Genomic DNA, 21,733 nt, shown 5'->3' on the forward strand with positions numbered 1-21,733 from the left:
CCTAACTTGCAAACTTTTCTTACCCATCACTCAAAGGGACACTCCATCAGGACCATAATTACCTCCTACTCTACTTGCTTATGCAAAACTAATACACGATTGAGTCTATGAGCTTTCATAAAGCGGTTTTGACCAATGTAACACAGGTTTCAATTGTACTGCTTCCTGGCCGTGCCATCCTCCCTACTATTCCTGAAATGTGACACTGTCCTGCCTCCTGGTGCGTAAACTTGCTAATCAAACGTGTGATGCACAGAGACCACAGCAAAGAAAGGTAACTATCATTCTTCGAGTGGTCATCTGTGCATTCACACAACCCCCCCCCCCCGCTGGCCCCGCATTGGTGTTGGTGACTGGGATCATATTTCACGATTTCATCTTCTCTTCAACTTACATTTCTTTGCCGGTATCTGCTGGGTTGAGTGGGCGGTCTTCAACTGACTGGCGAGATGGTGGGGACTCTGCCTATTTGTACAAGGAGAGTGGAAGCAGAGTTCCCACCAAAAAACCATTAGAGCTGAATCTTTCCGAAAACAGGCACTGCGCAGACACAGCACCCACATGTGTGAATGCACAGATGACCACTTCAAGAATGAGTTATAGGTAAACAACCTGCCTTTGTCCTGGGCCTCAGGGTCTCTCATTATGAGGCCGTTAAGGATAGGTACTAGCTCTGTTTATGAGAGAAAATGGATGCTGTGAGCAAGTATCTGCCCAATAAGCTTGGGGTGCATCACACATTTCCCATTCAGAGGCCTCCAAGCTATCAAAGTGCCAGATTGAGGCAGCCAGGCACCTTGTGGACTGCAGTGCCAAGGCCATGATGGGTACAGTGGCCATTCACAGGCACACCTGGCTCCACTCAGCTGGACTGCCACAAGAATCCCATGCATGCATTGAAGACCTTCCTTTCTATATGGGGAAGGTCTTTTCAGCACACAAACTGATGAGAGAATGGACTGTCTCCAAAGATCCACAGCCAGGAGGATGGGGTTCCAACAACCAGCCTCCACCACATGAGCAGCTTGGGACCTCTGTTCAGCAACAGGGGAGGTACCCATACATTGACCACTCTGAGGCCCCAGGCAACCCCCCAGAAGAGGTGTTTCCTGTTCTGCTTTAGAAAGGCACCAAAGTGCACAGAAGGGGACGAGTGCAAGTGAGGAATACCCCTACCAGTGGGCTCTACCACCCCTCCTTCCCGTATCAACTTTGACAGGTGCCTTGCTTGGTTCATTCCTGCATGGGATGCAGTAACTTCAGACTAGTGGGTCCTGTCCATCATGGAAAGAGGTTACATGATCTAGTTTGATACCCCCCCCCACCTCTCAGTGCAACCAAAAGCACACCCCTGTCCCCAACACTGCTGTCAGAGGGCTTTCAAGAGGGTCCATTCCAACCAGTTGAGAAGTTGAGAAGGTTCTACTCTTGATACTTTACAGCACCAAAGCAGGATGGGAGACTCAGAAGAATCCTAGACCTCAGAGGCATCAACTGATGTATTGCTCCCAAGAAATTCAGGATGGTCACCCTGGAGAACATCCTCTGTTGCAGCAGGAAGACTGGTTCAATCCCATTGTCCTTAGAGTTGCCTTGTTGCCTTAGACCCTTGTCACCATAGACCACAATTGCAGACACTTCTTATACTTCCAGATTGGGGAAGAGATTTTTCCATTATCCGTCCTTCCACTTGGCCTCTCCACTGCCCCCCCTCCCCCCGGATCTTCACAAAATGCCTGGCAGTGGCATGTGCTTCACAGAGAATAGGACTTCCCCTGTTTCAATGACTGATTCCTGGTGGCCCCATCTGTGACTGAACTACAGCCTCAGTCTGTACCACCTGCTCTTGACTGCAAACCTTTCAACTGCGCCTAAATTACAAAGAATCTGTTCTCCCCTGCCAGCCCATGCTTTTCATAGGGGCCTGCCTCAACTTAACTACAAGCAAAAGCCTTTCTGCCAGAACCCAAGGCAGCAGCACTACACAGTCTAGCAGTCATCACTGCACAGAAGCTTCTTGGCCTCACAGCAGCCACAACAGCAGCAGTCCATTTCGCCAAACTGCAGGTGAGACCTCTGCAGCTGTGGTTCATCCATGCTTACCACACAGAAGTAATCCATGTAACTCCATCATGAACATCCTAACCTCAGAGCAGCTTACTGTGGTGGACTGCCCCACACAACCTCACAAATGGGATCAGCTTCCTTCTTGCAGAACCAACTGTAACTGCCGTCGTCATCATAGATGCCTCCAAGCTGGGGGGCACACTATGGCCACTTGCAAACCCAGGGGTCCTGGGACCATGGGGAGATCAGGTGCCACATCAACTTGCTGGAAATGTTTCCCGTATGCAAGACACTGATCTCATTCCAAATCTCCCTACACAGCTGCCATGTTCAGATTGCCATGGTCAACACAACTGTGATGTTTTATCTGAAGCGCATGGTCCAAACCTTTCACCTGGCTGGTCATAGACATAATGGTATTGGTACCTTGCCAGGAACATCAAGATCACAGCAATCTACGTAATGGGCACAGCCGCACAACTCTTGACACACAGAGTGGGAGCTGAATGAGGTAGTCCTCCATGTTCACCACCACAGATAGGGGGGCCCTGTCAGTGGGTCTTTCTGCAACAGTCCACAGTGCAATGTTCCCCCAGTTCTGCTCCAACACTGGGCAGGGAACTAGCTCCCTGGGGGATGTCTTTCTCCTCTGACATAGCAGAACCCTGTTCCACAACTTCCCTCCATTCCCCCAGATCACCAGACAGTCACCAAGATCAGGAGGGACAGGGCAAACTGCATTGTCGTCATACCCTGGTGGCCCTGAAAGCTATGGTTCATCTGCCTCATTCAACTGTCCTGGGGGTCTCCACCCACCATGCAGCCAGGACCTCATCTCACAGAATCAGGGCTGAATTCACCCAGCTGTCAGAAACCTGTGTCCCATTTCATCAGGCCACCTCAGCCAGGACATTGTCCTTCTTGCTTTCTTTACCCCATTATTATCCCTCCAGTGGAATCTAGCCCATACCAGCAGGGATCTCGTCTTTTACAAATCAAGGACTGAACCATTTCACCACTTTCCCCCCACTGTTCATCCTCTCTGGCAGGGAAAAAACAGCGACCCACTCTCCTCACAGAGACTGTCCAAGTGGGTCTCCAACACCATCTGCCTCACATACAAGATGGCAGCCTTCAACTCACCATGCAACCCAAGACTCACTCCACATGAGCACTCACTCCACAAGAGCACTAGCCAGGTCCACAGTTATCCTCACCTTGTGGATTGTATGCAGTTTGCACTTGGTCTACACCCTTAATGGCTGACCAACACTATTGACTGGATGCCCATATGAGGGCAGAATGCACCTTAGACAGGGTGGTCCTCCTCCTGATAGCATCCTCCTTCCTTCACATAGTAAACTAGCTAGTCTCCCGTATGTGTGATGCACGGAGGCCACAAAGAAGAAAGGCAGGTTGCATATCTGTAACTTGTTTTTTGAGCAGTCATCTGTGCATTCATACAAACTAACCTCTGGCCCACTTGCTGTCATCATTGCCAACAAATGCCTCTACTCTCCATGGATGCTCAGGGCCAGACTGGGCTGGAACCCTTTCACCTTCCCCTCAGTCCAGAGTTCCATGATGTTCTCCAAAGGACATGGGTCCTCAAACTATGGCCTGGGGGCCAGAGTCATCCCGCCATGCCCATTTATCTGGCCCACCATGTCCATTTGAACCACTGTGTGCGTGCCCCCCAACAAACACTTCGCTATAAGAGCCTCCCGACACTAGGCTCTCTGCAGGTGTAAAAGCCCTTATGTGTGAATGTACAGGTGACTACTTGAAGGAGGACAGTTACAGATAAGCAACTTGCTTTTCTCAGAATCAGCAACAGGAAATTCTTCAGGGCATTAGTCACTATGGCTAGCAGGCCTACTCCCTCACCCAAGGAGCAATTGGAAACAATAGTTCTCAATTGGCATAGGAGAAACAACTCAGCTGGCCCTTTCTGTCTTCCCAATCAGAGAGGAAAAAATGTCCCTTATTTTAAAATTGAGGTTTTCTTCTCTACTTCAAATTTCTCAGAAACTTAGAAATACTCAGCCTTTTGTGATGCAAACAAGAAAAGGGATTCTTCAACCCTTAAATGCAACAAAATCAAATGATAACCAAAGCCATGTCAAAAACCAATCCAATAAAGGATTCTCTCTCTCAAACCTGTTGAGAATCTGCTGTGTATTTGGTTATGTGCAGGTTCAACAGATGTAAGCATTATACAGTGAATTTAGTTAGGAGGCTGTTCCTTGCACCTGAACCTGTTAGAATGCACACTGAGAGGCTCTCTTTAAAAAGGCAAAAAGTTTTCTTTACTTAATCTATTTTGGTATTTTGTTATTAAAGTCACAAGCAAGGCTATGATTACCCACATGTTGCTTTAAAATGCTAGCTTATGTGCAGGTGGAGAGGCAGAAGCTCAGAATGCTTTCATATGGAAAAATGGTGTTTGCCTTCTACTGCATAGTCCTTAGTTGCTGAGCAAACTTATCATGCAATTCAGCCTGGGATGGAAATTCTTTAGGGGCATCCAATAGTGGATTTAAGTAGTAGGATGGCTGTGGGGCCAGGGACTGCTGCTCAGGGTGCGAGGCAGCGGCAAGCATCTCCGAGTGAGCAAGCCACTGCTTCCCCGCCTGCACAGCGGGCACGGGCGGCAAGCAGTGGTGCGGGCCGGATGGATGGCCATGGCAGGCCAAATTCATCCCGCGGGCCATAGTTTGAGCACCCATGCTCAAGTTTAGGCCTCAAATGCCTTAGGATTATTACAGAAACAATAACAGCTCTCATGTATGCTGCCATAGCCTAACATTTTGCTTGAACCTAGATGGTTATATAAAAGCAGGCATTCACCTGGCTATTTTTTTAAAGCTTCCTTTGGAGACATTCTTCCTCCTCATCTGAAAAAGAATAGTAAATTTCCCTTTGGTTAAATGCCTATGTTTATAGTCAATGTAAGTTTTTAGTGAAAACAAGCGGGCCAACTGGAAGAGACAGGGGTATGGTTTTAGACTAGATGTTCTGGCTATACCATCTTTGAGTAAGTTTCAAGCTGGTGCTGACCATCAGCATTTCACATTAAAACTAATTAAACTATGACTGGATAATCAACTATTATACATTTGGGGCACCAGAAAGTTCTCAGCTGTGTAAGTTACATTTCCTTTGCAGATAAAAAGTAACTTTCAGTGTCCGGTTAGTTACAGAGCATGACTCTTTTCTTTGATTTTAGGTTTCATTATCTTGTTTTGGCATCACTGCCGTACTTGGCTATGTTTAAATGAGCTTTCCTAGCACACAGACTGTCTGAATATCATTTAATGTGGCTCTTATCACAGCAGTTGACTGCCACTGACATGTGATGAATTGCCCTTCCAGGGTCACCTCCTGCTAGAGACTGTACTAGGGATAATGACATTATAGAGAAATCCACACCTAACTTGGTAAATTGTATGGCTATGTGCTATGTTTGTAAAAGGCCAATGATGTTTAAGTATGGAAGATTTTTTTAAAAAAACCCTCAATGCACACCCCGTGTGTTTGGGCATTTCTTGTTTTTCTATTGTTCTTATTTTAATGATTGATGTAAGACCTATAACTGCAAGAAATTTTATTGAATTATTGAATTTTTTTACAAAAACATTTTACTCACCTTTATGGGACTTGCACACTTTCAATAAATATTTCAAATGAAATAGCATGTTGCTTCCATTTTTCCTCTTGGGGGGGGGGCAGGTGTGAACCAAACATGGGTTCACATGTGATGCAAGATCAGCAAATAAAGTTTGAAAGAACACATGCCCTTTTCTTACATCAACCACTCCATTTAGCTCTAAACACTAAAGGGTTTTTTTAACCCTGTGTTGTTTTTCAGCAAAACCACACTAGATAATGGATGGTGACCTCCTGTAACAATCACTTAAATTTGTAGAAGGACATTCCTTTAACTCTGCCTCTCTCTTTAAGAACCTGGGTTTCCACATCTTAGATCTGGAGTTGCTTATACCAGATACTTTCTCTCTGCTGCTGTTCTGCTTCTACAATATGCAAGAATGACCAAATTGTTTTAGAGAGTTTGTAAGGATTAGTGGTACTTACATATGCCATAGTGTACATATGCTAATATATGAGAAGCTTTATTGTGTCTAATAAAAAGGCATATACTGAAAAAGGACATAATATTTCTGCTTGGATGATCCTTGTATTAAAACATGGTATACTCTTGCCTCCTAAAAGCAATTGCTTATTGACAAAGTGAGATAAAATGTGCTATTTCCTCATTCTTTTCTCAACTTGAAAAAAATAGGGAAGAGAGTGATGGTTAGAGAAATTGAGCCAAGTCTAAGCTTAGTATTGATTTCACAACTGCACACAAAGCAGTCTATGAATTTTAGAATTATGGGGAAATATTTACCAGTAATTTCTTGTCAGCTGAAGTAGTGAGGGTGGCAGCCATATCTGAAATTCCACATTTTCATGACTCTGGGCAAGATCAAATTACAAGGATAATACGGGCAGAACTATAGTCTGCACAATATATTTCTGGCATAAACCAGGAAGAAATAATGAAGCACAAAAGAAGAAAAAGTTTGACACTTCAGATTTTAGAATTGAACTACATCAGTCAAAAACTGGTGACTCCCTCAGTACCTTGGAGAAGCTTTGCAAGCAAGAAAACTCTTTCCTGGCCAGGGTATGGAAGTTTTTATTTATTTAATAAAAAGCAAATGTGTGGGTCCCATAACTAGCAGCTAAGAGATTACAAACGCACCGCACTTGAATATCACATGCTGGCCTATATGTGATCAGTGATGAGAAACTAGAGCCCTAAACTAAGAGGCAACCACTTTCCTAATGTATGAGTGCTGATCTTTCAAGGCTCAAGTTATCTTAGTAACTGTTAAGGGAGGCTGGGCTCCAGCTGCTATCTACCATGTTACGGTTGTTAAAATAACATGGAAGCCAAGCCAACCAGTTGTGTTCTTCATATGCCTATTTATTGGCCAGGAGAAAAAGCCTGCTTAAATTGAGGCTGGTTTGTTCTTTGCTGTGCCCAAGAGGAGAAAGAAATAAGACCACTCCTTTGACTTTACTGACTTCAAGAAATTAGATTCTGTGGTTGTACCATAGTTAAACAGTACATAGAAAATAAAGATACTTGCATTCCCAGATGTGATTACTGCTTGCCTGGCATCTTGTCAAGATAGGATATGTATTAAACTATTGCTCACTTGTCAGGATTAATGGCTTTTCTTGTTCAGAGCAAAGCACCTGGTTTTCATATGAGAGTAATGGATTCAATTCTGCCAGGTATCTTGCTCACCTTTGTGACTCTGAAGAAATAGCTGCCTCACAGTAGCCGTAAGGTCAGTTAGACACATAGTAGCATTCCTTCTATAATATCCTCATATGGTTAACTTGATTCCATTTCTTACAGGGTCACTAAAGAGCTTCAATATTTATTTATTTAGGAGACTTCTATGCCGCCCCATTCGCCGAAGCCTCGAGGCGGCTCACAACCATAAATAAACTTCAATAGAATAATATAAATTAACAATATAAATTAAATTGCCCTGGCCAGACCAACATCCTGGGGGTTCTCATCACCAGGTCTGAGACGATCTCCGTCAGCTGAGGCAGGGAGACTGTTGGCCGGGCGGGCACATTTGAGAGAGGGCAACATCCCCCCCTCCCACCCAGGTCTCCGTTATGCAAGCCAGGTCAGCCCCCTCATCCACAATCAAGTCATGGATGAGGGAAGATTTATTGTGGACCGACCTGGCATTAAGCAGCAGCACCATCAGGCCCAAGGGGCAGTTGACAAGACTACCTGGAACCCTCTGGCTGGGGGCAGAACCAGAAGGAGGGACAGGTGTCAACCATCTGTCCCTCCTTCTTCTACGCGGACATGTTAAGCCCCCACCACTGTAACGTCCATTGCCCATGACCACCCCAATGGCGGTGCCCACACACTCCCCAGGAAACTCAACCGTCGACATGGCCAGGGACGACTCCATAAAAACAAATTAAAATACAATAAAACTTTAAAACAGTAAAAAACTCCCCATCTACCCCACCGATACAAAATTCCACCCACCAACCTAGCCCCCCCCCCCCCCCGCCAGCCCAGCCCCACACGGCCATGAACGGCCACAAACAGCGGCGACTGCCCTTTGGCCGTCGCCCTTTGGCCGCCAGCCAGAGGCCGCTGGCCCCAGGCTGCATCTGGCGGGTTAAGCCGGAGCCCGCCCACGCGCCCCGCCCCAATCCGGCATTGCTCTCACCGACGCCAGTAGTGGGGGAGCAGAGAGGGGCGCAGAAACCCGCCTGGTGGCGAGATGGCGGCGCCCTCCTCCGCACCGTCGACGGTGGCCCTGGCGTGGCCCTGGCATCCTCCGTCCCCAGGGTGGCCCAGCGGTGGCCACGGGAGCGGCATCAGCTGGCCCCCGGCTCGGCAGTGCGCCTCAGGTCTGGCAGCGGCGGCAGTGAGGTGCGGCAGGTGTTCCGGGGAGGGAGGGGGAGGAAGCTGTATAAACTAGCTTAATATCTTCACATTCTGCAAATTCTTGATTTGTATTAAGTATGTACAAACTGGCTGGCCATTGAAAGAACTTGGTAATAAGATTTTATACCTGAGACATAATGTAGAAACTTATTTTCATTAAAACAAATGCCAGTTCTCCCTTTCTGGGAGCTCTGGCCATGGATTGACTGGATGAGGTAGCTCATTGTGCTGTGTAAATCCAGATGTATATCCAGAGGGTGGCTTGAGGGCATTAAGCTGCCCTGACAACCTATGGGTTTTTAGGAGTGGTTGTACTCACAATGGATTGTTCTGTCATCCAGTTCCAGGCAACTGTGCCCCTCCCTTTAACAGCCAAGAGTTAGAAAATGGTGAAAGGCCTGTTGCTGCTCTTGCAAAGTTTGCCTTAGTGCTTGCTAATGCCAGTACTCGACAATTGCCCAAGTGACACTTAGGAGAAGCTAGCACAGGCTTGCTGCCGTCCTCATTGCAATTGCACACTGTTTTTTGCCGGCACCCCCCCCCCCCGTTTTTTTTTTAGAGATTGTAATGTCTGGCTTCCCCTTCATGGATCACTGCCTTGCCATGGTGAAGGGGCTTGTGTAGCACAGTGAAGCTATGAGCTGTGCCGTACAGGGGCACCCAAGACGGACAGGTCATAGTTGAGAGCTCTGACAAAAGGTGATCCACTGGAGAAGGAAATGACAACCCACTCCAGTACCCTTGCCATGAAAATCCCATGGACAGTTCTAAAGGGCAAAACCATATGGCACTGAAAGATGAGCCCCTCAGGTCGGAAGGTGTCCAATGTGCTACTGGGGAAGAGCACAGGGCTAGTACTAGTAGTGCCAGAAAGAATGAAGCAACTGGGTCAAAGCCGAAAGGACGGTCAGGCAAGAATCCCTCAGAAGAAATGGAGTAGCCTTCATAGTCAATAAAAGAATAGGAAAAGCAGTACTGGGATAAAATCTCCAAAATGACAGAATGATCTCAATTCGAATCCAAGAAAAACCATTCAACATCACAGTCTATGTCCCAACCATTGATGCTGAAGAGGATGAAGCTGACCAGTTCTATGAAGGCCTACAACACCTTCTAGAAATAACACCAAAAATGATTATTTATTTATTTATTTATTTATTTAAACATTTTTATGCCGCCCCATTCGCCGAAGCCTTGGGGCGGCTTACAACAATAAATATGATGTCCTTATCATCATGGAGGATTGGAACGCTAAAGTAGGAAGCCAAAAGTTAACTGGAATAACAGGCGAGTTTGGCCTTGGAGTACAAAATGAAGCAGGGCAAAGGCTGGCAGAATTTTGTCAAGAGAACACGCTGGTCATAGCAAACACTCTTTTCCAACAACCCAAGAGACAACTCTACACATGGACATCACCAGACGGTCAACACAGAAACCAGACTGAATATGTGCTCTGTAGCCAAAGATGGAGAAGCTCTATACACTCAGTAAGAACAAGACCAGGAGCTGACTGTGGCTCAGATCATGAGCTTCTTGTCGCAAAATTGAGGCTTAAATTGAAGAAAGTAGGGAAAAGCACTAGGCCACTCAGGTATGACCTAAATCATATCCTGATGAATATACAGTAGAGGTGACAAATAGATTTAAGGAATTAGATCTGATAGACAGAGGGTCTGAAGAACTATGGACGGAGGTTCACAACATTGTACAAGAGTTAGCAACTAAAACCATCCCAAAGAAAAAGAAATGCAAGAAAGCAAAATGGCTGTCTGAGGAAGCTTTACAAATAGCTGAGGAAAGAAGGGAAGCGAAAGGCAAGGGAGAAAGAGAAAGATACATCCAACTGAATGCATAATTCCAGAGAATAACTAGAAGAGATAAGAATGCCTTCTTAAATGAACAGTGTAGAAAAAAACAATAGACTAGGGAAGACTAGAGATCTCTTCCAGAAAATTGGAGATATGAAGGGAACCTTTCATGCCAAAATGGGCATGATAAGGACAAAAATGGCAGGAGACAGAAGAGATTAAGAGCTAGCAAGATTACACAGAACTATACAAGAAAGAGCTTAACATCCCTGATAACCACGATGGGGTGGTCGCTGACCTTGAGCTAGACATCCTGGAATGTGAAGTCAAATGGGCCTTAGGAAGTCTGAGCATCAACAAAGCTAGTGGAGGTGACAATATTCCAGCAGAGCTATTCAAAATCCTAAAAGATGATGCAGTAAAAGTGCTACACTCAATATGCCAGCAAATTTGGGAAACTCAACAATGGCCACAGGATTGGAAAAGGTCAGTAAACATTCCAATTCCAAAGAAGGGCAATGCCAATGAATGTTAGAACTACCGCACCCATTTCACACGCTAGCAAAGTTATGCTCAAAATCCTACAAGCTAGGCTCCAGCGGTATGTGGACCGAGAACTACCAGAAGTACAGGCAGGGTTTCGAAGAGGCAGAGGAACTAGAGATCAAATTGCCAATGTACGCTGGATCATGGAGAAAACTAGAAAGTTCCAGAAAAACATCTACTTCTGCTTCATTGACTATGCTAAAGGTTTTGATTGTGTGGATCACAACAAATTGTGGCAAGTTCTTAAAAAGATGGGAGTACTAGACCATCTTACCTGTCCCCTGAGAAACCCATATGTGGGTAAAGAAGCAACAGTGAGAACTGGACATGGGACCACTGATTGGTTCAAAATTGAGAAAGGAGTTTGGCAAGTTTGTATACTGTCGCCCTGTCTGTTTAACTTATATGCAGAGCACATCATGAGAATGGGAGGGCTAGATGAATCACCAGTTGGAATTAAGATTACTGGGAGAAATATCAACTACCTCAGATATGCAGATGATACCACTCTAATGGCAGAAAATGAAGAGGAACTAAAGAGCCTCTTGATGCGGGTGAAACAGGAGAATGCAAAAGTTGGCTTGAAATTCAACATAAAGAAAACTAAGATCATGGCATCCGGTCCTATCACTTCCTGGTAAATAGATGGGGAAGAAATGAAAGTAGTGACAGATTTTATTTTCCTGGGCTCCAAGATCACTGCAGACGGGGATTGCAGCCAAGACATTAAAAGACGCTTGCTCCTTGGGAGGAAAGCTATGGCAAACCTAGACAGCATAGTAAAAAGCAGAGACATTACCCTGCCGACAAAAGTGTGTATAGTCAAGGCTATGGTTTTCCCAGTTGCAATGTACGGATGTGAAAGCTGGACCATAAGGAAGGCTGAGGGCCGAAGAATTGAGGTCTTTGAATTGTGGTGCTGGAGGAGACTCCTGTGAGTCCCTTGGACTGCAAGGAGATTCAACCAGTCAGTCTTAGAGGCGATCAACCCTGACTGCTCTTTAGAAGGCCAGATACTGAAGATGAAACTCAAATACTTTGGCCATCCAATGAGAAGGAAGGACTCCCTGGAGAAGACCCTAATGCTGGGAACAATTGACAGCAAAAGAAGAAGGGGACGGCAGAGGATGTGGTGGCTAGATGGAGTCATTGAAGCAGCTGGTGTGAGCTTAAGTGGACTCCGGGGAGTGGTGGAGGACAGGAAGATCTGGAAGAATGTTGTCCATGGGGTTGCAATGGGTTGAACGCGACTTCGCAACTAGCAACAATGTCTGGCTTAACAGCTGTTTGGACGGCCACCAACAACACCTCCAGCATGCCCAACTGACACTTTGGAGGGATTGCCAATATTTTAAAATTATTTATTCATGCATAATATGTGCAAAGATTATTTACTTTTAGCCACCCTTCTCTAACTGCCATACTGAGAACCCTCAGCTTGGTAACTCTGGGAATGGCAGTGGGAGGCAGAGTACTTTTGTCAGAAAGCAGCACGCACCAACCCTAGGCATGAACCCTGGACAGGGCCAAGGTTTTCCCCCCTTTCACTTTCTCTTAAGAGCTGCCAAAGGGCAAGCTGTAAAAAAAAGGCAAAGGCAAAGGAGAGGTAGTCTGGTGGAGTGTCGGACTGGGGACCTGTGCAATCCAGTTCTTGGCCTCACCCAGCCATGAAGGTCACTGAGCTATTCTGGGCCAGTCACTCACTTTCAGCTTTATCTGCCTTACAGAGATAAAGTGATTTTTGTGAGGATAGAATGGAGCTATGTAAGCTGTCCAGGGTTCCTCACAGAGGAAAGGTGGGATATAATTGCAATTCCTGTGAGTGAAAGGGGGTAGAGTGATATGTATACGCTACAATCCTGTCATGTTTTACTTTTGCTGAGACTTTAGCTGCTCAGGAACATTCAAAAGAGCATCCCATGTCATTTTCTGGGGAAAAAAGTGTTTGAAAGCAAGCTGTCAAACTCTGGTCCCCCTTAAAAGGTCCTGTGGGTCAATGGCCAGGATTGATACCTGCTGCATTTTGACCACAACTTACTCCAACCCTTCTCACCAGAACAAGGCCTCCTATTTTCAACCTGGGTAACTACTGACTTCCCTAGTTGTTGAACTCTTAACTTTAAAAAATGTCTGCACATTTGAGCACTTTGAGGGAGCCAGCTGCCTATTTGGCAGCACTTTTTGCCAAACACTTCTTTGTTTTCTGCTGCGGAAACAGGGAAAGGGAAAAAAGTTGCACTGAGCAAAAAGGACATCTGATCATGGCATGGGGCAGCAAGCCAGTGATGATCACTCCCAAAGTCCCACTGAGGCACTTGAGGGGATGCTAGCACCAGTGGTGGTACAGGAGAGAGTGGCAAGATCAGCAAAGGAAGTTCACCACTTCCTGATACCCTCAGGAGGGTCAGTTGCCTGGGTTCAGACACTACAACAACACATAATCGATAGCACAACCCCTGTAACAAGCCATGGGTCACTTCTAATTCATCCTATGGGCAGTGGTCTGGGTTTGCACAATCTAGTGCAGCTTGTCAGCCACAATGGGTTGTCCTTTTGTGCAAACCCAGCTCTGTCTTGCATCCTGTGTGCATGTGAAAGTAATGGGCTGTACATGCTTTGTTGACGTGTGGGGAAATGGCATGCAGGCAGTACCATCCATTGGCAGCCTTTCCACAGTATTGTGGGTGTGCATACTGTTTTTATGTCATTTACGTATTTTCTGATAGTTTCCCCTCCCAAGTCAAAATTGTATAGGTTATAGTGGTTTCTGCCCTGGCACAGTAGCAGTGCATCCTCCCACTTTCCATGAAACTGGGGTATAGGGTTGCTCTGCCTGAGAACACAATAAAAAAGGAACCAGACATCAAAACAACAGAAGTGAGACTGATGCCATATTGCTAACTTGTTTACTGTCTGCACGTAAGGGATTTGCTATAATGCTGCCATAGATTAAGAAGAGTAAAGGCTTAACCCAACACTATAAGTAGTCAACTATAACAACATGCTTCTCCACGGTTCTGGAAATCCTCTCTAATCCTTTTGCTGTGGTGAGGAAATGTGACAAACAAATGATTACAACCCAATGACATATAAAGTGGCCCATTTTATTTGAGAGATTGGGTTCTGTGTTTCAGAAGAAATCTGTTAAGTTTTGACAGCCACTTGACAGATTTCGTCGTCTTCTTTGCATGAGATAAAATGAATTGGAAAGTGGAGACTAACAAATTTCTACATTCAAGCTCAACTCACAAAATAGAATGCATCTCAAAGTGTTGCTCACTTTTAAAAGGAGTTAATATACATGTTATATGCATGTTTACATTTAATTGCAAAAAGACTGTTACTAAGAAATAAGGCTTTTTGAAAGTAAACATACATTTGGAACTGTTTGCAAGGGGAAACTAATTCTGAAGTGCAATTATGATTAGAGAAAGGCTGTGCAGGGAAATGTGTCTGCTCCCAGTCACTTTCCATATTGAGATGCTGCAGCACCTTAAGCAAGCTGAACTTGGACTACTGCAAGACACTGATAGATCTGTGGTGTCACATAAGTACAGCATGAATGCAGTTTTGGGTATATTGTATGTGTGTCCCCTGTGCTAGCTGAAATCTAAGCACAGGTGTAATAGAGTCAAATGAAGGAAAATGCTGATCAACAAATTAAGAAAGATAATGCACATAACAATGCCGCTAGGACAAACTAGCAGACTACTAGGAATTTGAAAGCAACATGTAGGTCAATAGCTTTCATTGACCTCTGTTGAATTAATGTACAAAAGAGGAAATTATACATGAAATCCTGATTTCACCACTATATATACACAACTGAAACATGCTGTAAAATATTACAGGCATAATCCTATAGCCTCCCAATGTTGTCCAATGGGTTATAGGACCATATGGAAGCCAATTCCCAGATCCTCCAATCTTGGAGCTAGTTCTCTAAAGGCTGAACCCCTGTCTGCTCCTGTATGTAGCTGGCATGGAAAGAACCATGCTGGCTATCTCTGGTGAGGTCACAAATGAGAGCTGAAGGGAGTAAACAGGGCATGCTGGGGAGTGAGGAGTGGAATGGACTGGGGTCAGCACTTATACCTGCTCTTATCAGACTCCCAGCCTCCTTCCCTCCCCATCACTGAAGGTAGTCAGCTAGATGAAAATCGAGGTACAAGATGCAGCAGTGGTGGATATAATCACCATTTTGCCTCATTCAGGGTATTGAGTACATGTAAGCTCTAAGGAAAAGGCTTAAGTGCATCGAGGGTGGGCACAGTAGGACCAGTCCCTTAGTAATTCATAACTTAAGTATTTCTAGCATTAAAAAGGCCCAGAAAATCCAAAGATATGGTTGGGTTAACCTTAATCATGCAGTGAGGAGGTCATCATCTGGGTGTCCAACAGCATCTGGATCTGAAAGGGGATCCAGATCTGCAAAAGCACTGAACCACGCTAACATGCCTCTGTCACTACTCTCCAAGCTGCAATAGGGTGGAAGTTGAATTACTCATTTGACTGACATGCGCAAAACTTGAGAAATAAATTAACTACTCTAAAAGCTTGTTCCTTTAGGTTAATTAGCCGTTCCTGATAGAGTCAGTGGATGGTGCCCCAAGTCAGTCAGAGATGAAATCCATATTACATGTGATTCTGTTATTTTTCCTGGGAACTGATTTTTCATATAATGCATTTGTTGAGTCAGTGGTTTAAAGTGAAAGACCAGTGTGCTAAGTAGAAGAGCTTCCTCCCTTCTTGTGCCATTTTTATACAAAAATTTCCCTTTACCACTAGATGCTTTTACCCCATGCTGGAAAGAATATAAGGGTACTTATATTTTTTCCCTAGACAAGATAAAAAGACTTGGAATATATTTGCCTGCTTTTCTTTAAACTGCTGATTTCAGAAAGAAGCAGCCAGGTACATTATGGTAGTCAGGTTTACCTTTCTTTTACTTTTCAAAGGCCGCATATTTTTAAGTTATTGGATGAGTCTGTACATCATGCCAACTTATTTAGTCAATAAGCCATGGTGGGCTGGTTGTTGCAAAAACAACCTATGGTGTGCCCAAAAGATGATGGGGCTCATTGTAGGTTGTCACCCCTCTCCTCCTCCTGTCAGCTGTTATCCCAGTGAACTCTGCTTATGGTTACTTTTTTCCTTGTTTTGCCTTTTTTTTTAAAGAGACCCAAAAAAGCTGTCTTTATTTTGACAGCCACTGACAGCCCCTCCAAAGAGCCCAATTAGTACACTGGGTGGGCTAATTTATTTATTTCTATATACCATCTCTGGTATACCATTCCTGTAGATTCTGAGCAGCATACGAGAGATTAAAAACAACAACAATTCAAATTTAGACTAAAAACAAATATATATATAAAAAACAATTCTAGAAACTAATCTGGGAAGGCCTGTCAGGGGAGATGCATCTTTTAACTCCTGCTTGAAAGTAGCAATCTGGGATCCGTTGCATCTCCCCTGGTAGGCAATTTCATAGTTCAGAGGCAACCACTGAAAAAGTCCTCTGGGTAGTTGACATTAATCTTGGAGAAGCAAACTTCAAATAATTCCCAGAAGACATTAGCAAACAAGGTGAAATATAGAGGCAAATAATTCTTGGAGCTATTTTGGACCCAAGCCATGAAGGTAATTACCAACACGTACTGTATCCAAAAATGTATGTGCAGCAATTGCAGAGCTGTAATATTGGTGATATATGGTCTTTCCATGATGTCCCAGAGACCAACCTGACAGCCATGTTTTGTGCTAGCTGCAGTTAGGTACAAGGGTAGCCCTATGTAGAGTGCATTGCAGAAATCAAGCTTAGGAGTTAACAGCACATGCACTACTGTTTTCAGGTGATTTCCTGCTAGGAAGGGATGCAGTGAGCAAATCAGCTGAAGCCGATAACAGGCACTCTTGACCATGGCTTCTAGCTGAAGGGCTAAGTCAAGCAGCTCCCCAGAACTGAACACAGTCTTCCAAAGGAGTGTAACCATGTGCAATTATTTTTGTTCATTTGTTTTAAGAAAAATGCTGGAATTGAGCAATTCCAGAAGTGTAGGTGTGCACATTTCTGTAGGCATAAAATAGGAATCATCCCCTGGGTAATGTCCTTGTGCAGGGGCACCCTGCTGTCAAAATGCCCCTGGGGTCAACGATGGACATTTGCCCAGAGAGGCTCCAAATAAGGGTTCTGCATTTTGCTTTGCCTTGATGATTTTCAAACAATGTGCTGCCAATTCAAAACAAAGACATAAGTGATCTTTGCTTATGAAAAGTGGGTGGAGGGAGTTATCTTCCTCAGGTTTTTTGTGTTCCCTGATGGTTGAAAAGTTGAGGGCACTGCAACCTATCAGAGGAACACCATGAACCTTGAGAATCCCAGTGCTGCCTTTTCACATGCAAAGATCACACACTTCTTTGCTTTGAAACAAAAGCTCACATTTTGACAGCAGTCAAGTCAAGGGCAAAAAGGAGGGGAAAAAACTATTTGAAGTCTATCTGGATCAAATCCATGCTTGGTACCTGCTACATTTTGCCAGAAGGTATCACCCAGGACACTACCCAGGTGAAGTTTGCAATTTTTGCATCTGCAGAAATGTGGCAAATTGAACTTCCAAAATATTGTTATTCTAATTAATTAAAATATGTGTATTTGCACACATTTGGGGCACAAGACCTTAAAAAGAGTGGGGGAGGGAGGGGGAGAGAGATGGTGAACTACATACATCCCTCCAATATTTTGCTTGGGTACTTTGAAAGGGGTAACAAAATAAAGATCATGAAAAGTGATCTCCCCACAAAAAAATAGGGGAAGTGGGGGGAGCCACAGACCCAAAACAGCTCCCAATTATGACAAGTCTAGAGAAAAGTTGGTATCAGTTGCCCCACTAAACCACTTGGGCATCAGTGAGGTGGTTGGCATTGGCTGTGGCTTGCAAATGTTTTGCCACTTTTGCAGAGCAGCTCACTCATTGCTACCCACAATGGGGAGAGTTGTCCATGTTCAAACAGCACACCAACCCACCATGGGTAAAATGAACACTACTACACATTGCAGGTTCTCCAAGTGGTTGGTGAGGGGGGAAAATCCACCTTTAGGAATGCAATCTGGATTCCAGTGACCCAGCCGCTCGATGTATCTTGCTTCCTGTGACAGATTGTGTTGTGCAATGTAACAAAAAATGAAAGAAATGTTATTCACAAACCCTCACAAACTTCCTCATGTTTGCTCAGGTATATAGAGCTCCTGACGCTCAGCTTCTTAGAAAAAGAACCTAGCCATAATTAGGAGCACATGATGCGGCTGCCTAAATTCAACAAGGTCCGCTTGCATAAACTGCCTGAACTGGAAATCCCCTAGAAATGATACTCAAGCCAATGTGTGTTTTTGGCAGCCTGGGTGGGTATTAATCTAAATTTTAAAATGTTGATCCTGAAAATACCCTTTTTTAGTTCAACCGGCTCAGTAGAACTTTACTCTCTGAACAGTGTACTTCCACTTACTTCAAACAGATGTATATGACCTTGGGTTGTTTGCACTTAAAAGAAACCTGTTACTTACAACTGAATTCTTCAGCATTATGAAGACTAACATCAAGGAGTTATGAAGGCAGAAATCTGTGTGCATTAGCCAGGGACTCTATCTCTACAGCTGGTCCTTGAACAGGCAGATTCATATAAGGACTATCAAACAGAGTTTGATATGATTTGTCCGTTATACTATCTGTTCTTGAAGAACTGGGCTTTGGTAAATTCTCCAGGAAAGAAAAATCACTCTCAAAATCTTCCAAACAATCTGACAATTCTGAAATAAAAATTGTGGTAAAGCAGTAACAATTTGTTCTTCTCCTTGAGATTACTTAACTCATGAAAGTGTTTAATTGTGTATTAACATTCATGTATTTTAATGAGTCTATAATCATGCATTTGATTTTTATCCCATGCCCTTCAATTCTTTAGTTTACAAAAGAATTGTACATGGAGTCACTGTAGTGCAGTGGTTAAGAGTGCACAACTGAGGATCTGGTTAGTTTTTAAAAAGGGATCTGTATACCGCAACAGTTGGTGCATGCATAATCCATCGGCCAAGTATGAGGTAATTCTGTGGTACGTAGCTGAGATGAATAAACTTTGTTTTAAAAAATGTTCTGAATGTTTTCTACTAAGTGAACAGAAAGTTGTTACTATTCTAGTTTTAGCACTAGAAGAACTCAGGCAACAAGTTTTCTTTCTGCTTTCATACAACTTAGCACCAAGTTCCTATTATTTTAGGCTCTGTGTATTTGTAGTTTTGTGGAAAAGTTTGCACATAACAGCAGAAAATCATATGCTAATTAGCCCACAATTTGCACAGCATATTCACAAAATGTGCTAGCTCCAGTTAGAATAATCAACCTCTGATTGGTTTGATCAATTGCTGAAACCACACACTACAGGTCAATCGTACATTAAGCAGCCAACAATTAACCTAAGAACTGGTTAACTTTGGGTTGCTTTAACCCACAATAAATCTATGCTTAGTTCAGCACAACTGGAAGATTATACAATGCGGAAGCAGCATAAACAGGCCATGCACAGTGGCAAAGACTGATTTACAGTCTTTGTAGGGCTGAAAAAACATAGTGACCTAAACATTTGTTTCCAGCACCTAGTAATTTGAAATACTTTTCTACCCTGATGATGGGTGATGGTCTAATCATTTTGCAATGCTGGTGTGGACTAATTTCCAAATACTAGTGGCACTTATGCAGTGGGTGGTGGTGGAGGGGGGGTGTCAAAGCTCACCTTCCCTGCTGTAAAGAGAAATGACACCTCATTCCAAATGTTGGAGATTTCAGTCCCACCAGCAAAGGATTATGACCTGCTAACCTCTTAGATAATTTCAGTTTTTTCAGTGATGTGCACATATTTGATAGTTCTGTGCTTTGAATTTGGAACATTCAGAACTACATTAAGACTGATTTGAACAGACTTGGGAGATGCCAGAATCAAAGCTGGAGTCTCTTAAAACAAACCATAGCTTTATTCGTAATTTGGATTCAGAGAACAGACAGTTTGATTCCAAAAATTGATTCATTTCAGCCCAGCCTCTCCATAGAAGGAAAATACTAGCGGGAGGGAGTTTGCTCATCCTCTCTTCCAGGAACAGGAAGGTTTAAAGAGTTTTGATGGAATATGTAAGACCTAAAAGTGTGCCAAATTGAGGGCTTGCTTGGAAAATGCTAAGTGTTCAAATCCTTTGCCACTGTATGTTCCATAATCATCATCTATCTCTGCCCTATTATACTTTCTCTGACTTTGGCACCCGCTCAACAGAAAGCAAGCGAGTCTTCAACCATTTTTCATTCCTGGTAACAACATCCTAGTCTGTGCATCTACCCTTCTGAAATTTTGCAGGTTCCTTAGTTAGGCCTATATTATGCTGCTGTGACATAGGCCATTTTCATAGAAATTGCCCTGAAAAACATGGCAAAACTCTTCAACCTAAATTCAAAAACTCTTTTCCACCAAAAACAAACAGAACCTAAAAGACACACCCGTTACCCTTCTTCCTGCTTGATTTTGTACCAGTTGCAATTTCTGGACCATCTTCAAGGGCAGCCCTTCATAGAGCACATTGCAGTAATCTATCCTGGATGTTACCAGGGCATGAGTGACTGTTTTCAGGCTCTTGCAGAGAAGCAAAGAGAAAATAACAGAAATAAAATTCCAAAGAAACCTACACCCCGCTGATGATGTTGGACTATAGGCCCCATCATTCCTGACCACTGCGCATGCAGACTACTGCTTATGAAAGTTGCAGTCTAACATCATTTAGAGCAGGGCAGTTGAACATGCAGCTGCCAAGGCCTTGTTCTGTGGCCCTCTGGCCACTTGGAGCCCTCCCTCCCCGCTTCCAGTCCAGATCCCAGCAATGGCATGGGCGTGATTGTGGTGAGCATTCACAAGGCCACCGTCTCATCCCACTCTCTTCCTGAGGCACTCATCAGCTAGAGTGATCTGGGGATGCCAGCCTGATAGATTCTCCCAGCTAGGCTGCTGGCCAAATGCCACTCCAGCTGATGAGCAAAAGGTGCCCAGGAGCCGAGCACCTTTTTGCTCCTCAACAGCAGCAGGTGGGGCTTGCTGGGGACAGTCTGTGGCACTGGTGGCCCTGTGCTGCTCCAGCAGACAAGTACAAAGGTGCCCAGGCGCTCTTGCAGCTCTTGGTCCCAGTAGCTAAGGCTAAGGAGAGGGGTTTCAACATTTTAGAATGGGTGGAGGGGAATGCTCAAGATGGGAAAGAACCAAATGATCAGAGGCAAAAAAGAAAAGGGGTGGTGATAGGGGAATGGGTATTCTACTATCTGTGGGATCATGGAGAGCAAGGTTGACACACCAGGTGGGCAACTGTGCTTTGTGGGCCTGAGATTCGAGCCCTCTGTCCAGGTTAGAGGTGCCAGCACTGCTCCTTCCTTGGCTGCTGCTACACACCCTCATGTGAGATGCAAGCGATGGATTATGCAACTTACTTTTCCAGGTTTGTAGAAGTAACATTTCCCTTGGCATTTGCTTTAGATTCTTCAGTAGACTGCAACTGCTCATTAAAATATTGTTTAAAATGAATGAATATGATTATTATAATTAAATATTAATTTTATAAACTTTTCTACTCAAGCATAACTTATCATGTGACCCAAATCTGTTGCATTTTCTAAATATTTTCTCTAGAACCTTTTAAAATTGCAAGTACTAAAAAATGGTTTTGAATTAAAAATCTTGGTAATCCAGAATATTTAAATAAAGCCTCTTTAAACTAAAAGCAATAAAC

Source organism: Varanus komodoensis, unplaced genomic scaffold (assembly GCF_004798865.1).
Source record: "Varanus komodoensis strain SLA01 unplaced genomic scaffold, ASM479886v1 scaffold23, whole genome shotgun sequence".
NCBI classification, from domain to species: domain Eukaryota; kingdom Metazoa; phylum Chordata; class Lepidosauria; order Squamata; family Varanidae; genus Varanus; species Varanus komodoensis.